General features: G+C 37.9%; 1 pseudogene; it reads left to right on the top strand.

The window, feature by feature from the left end:
* The first annotated feature begins 433 nt into the window (after positions 1 to 433).
* Positions 434 to 1,180, top strand: LOC129024915 (thiopurine S-methyltransferase-like; annotated as a pseudogene).
* Positions 1,181 to 1,668: the final 488 nt, after the last annotated feature.

Genomic DNA, 1,668 nt, shown 5'->3' with positions numbered 1-1,668 from the left:
TGGCTGGGGAGGCCTCAGGAAACTTACAATAATGGTGGAAACACATCCTTCTTCACAGGGTGGAAGGAGAGAGAAGTGCCGAGCAAAGAGTGAGAAGCCCCTTATAAAACCATCAGATCTTGTGAAAACTCATTCACTATCACAAGAACTGGATGGGGGTAACCACCACCACGATTCAATTACCTCCCACTGGGTCTCTCTCACCACACATGAGGATTATGGGAACTACAATTCAAGATGAGATTTGGATGGAGACATAGCCTAAACATATCAGAGAGCTTCCTGGTAGCTGAACATCTGGAGGTTCCTGGAGCATGGCATGCTTACCTCACTCTACACATCTCTTCATCTTTATCCTTTGCAATATCCTTTATAATAAACCCATAAAGGCATTGAAGATATGTGATTGTGAGACAAAAGAGTCTACAAAACTATGGATGGTACAAGAACTTCACTTGATATTGAATAGTACCCAGATACTGAGGTGCAAAAAAAACAAGTACTAACTCAGCAAGAATGGCAAGACAAGTGGGTGAACTGAAATATTGGTTTTCGTCAAAAACAAGGACATCAGATATCAAAGCAGCATTTAGATACTTTTCTTAAAGGCAAGAGTGGAGTGAGGGTATTTTTTCCTCTGTGTGGAAAAGCAGTTGAGATGAAATATTTTGCAGACTGGGGACACAGTGTACTTGGTGTGGAAATCACCAAGTACTTGGTGTGGGATATGAGATTTTTTTTTACAGAGCAGAATCTTTCTTACTCAGAAGAGCCAATCACCAAAATTCCTGGAGCCAAAGTGTTTAAGAGTTCTTTGGGGAACATTTCATTGTACTGTTGCTGTATTTTTTATCCTCCTAGAGCAAATATTGGCAAATTTGACAGGATTTAGGATAGAAGAGCATTAGTTGCTATTAATCCAGCTGATCACAAATGCTATGCAGTTATAATGTTGTCCAACCTGGGTAAAGGGTTTCAGTACCTCATGTGTGTTCTTTCTTGTGATCCAACTAAACATGCAGGCCCACTGTTTTGTGTTCTACTTGCTGAAATTGAAAGACTGTTCAGTACAGTGTGTAATATTTGTTGTCTTGAGAAGGTTGATGCTTTTGAGGAATGACATAAAAGTTTTGGAATTGACCACATTTTTAAAAGGTTATATCTACTTACAGAAAAGTAAGTGAGATGTAAATAAAATAAAGTATCAAAATGTTTTTGAGTTTTTGAGTTTCCGAACAATTGAAAATTATGCTGAGGCCTCAAAATGTAATGGATGAATTTTTTATTGCTTATAAATAATATAGTAGATTCTTGCTCAAAAATGCATAGAAGTTTTTAGAAGAACTTACATAGTAAAATGGTAAAGTAGCCCCTTTGAAGAGGAGAGTATGATGGTGAAAGATTATACCTGTGTGTCATATAGACTGAAAGACCTTTTAAAAATCAATCGGCATGTATTTTTTGTATAATTAAAAAATAAAAGAAAAATGCAATGCATATTACATAAATACAGCAGACCTAGAAAAACCGACATTATTTTTTTTGAGATGGGGTCTCACTCTGTTACCCAGGCTGAAGTGCAGTGGCACAAACATTGCTCGCTGCATCCTCAACCTCCTGTGTTCAAGCCACCCTCTCACCTCAGCCTCCCAAGTAGCTTGGACCACA

Source organism: Pongo pygmaeus, chromosome X (genome assembly GCF_028885625.2).
Source record: "Pongo pygmaeus isolate AG05252 chromosome X, NHGRI_mPonPyg2-v2.0_pri, whole genome shotgun sequence".
NCBI classification, from domain to species: Eukaryota; Metazoa; Chordata; class Mammalia; order Primates; family Hominidae; genus Pongo; species Pongo pygmaeus.
The sequence above is the reverse complement of the archived record's forward strand: the minus strand, read 5'-3'. Positions and strand labels throughout refer to the sequence as shown.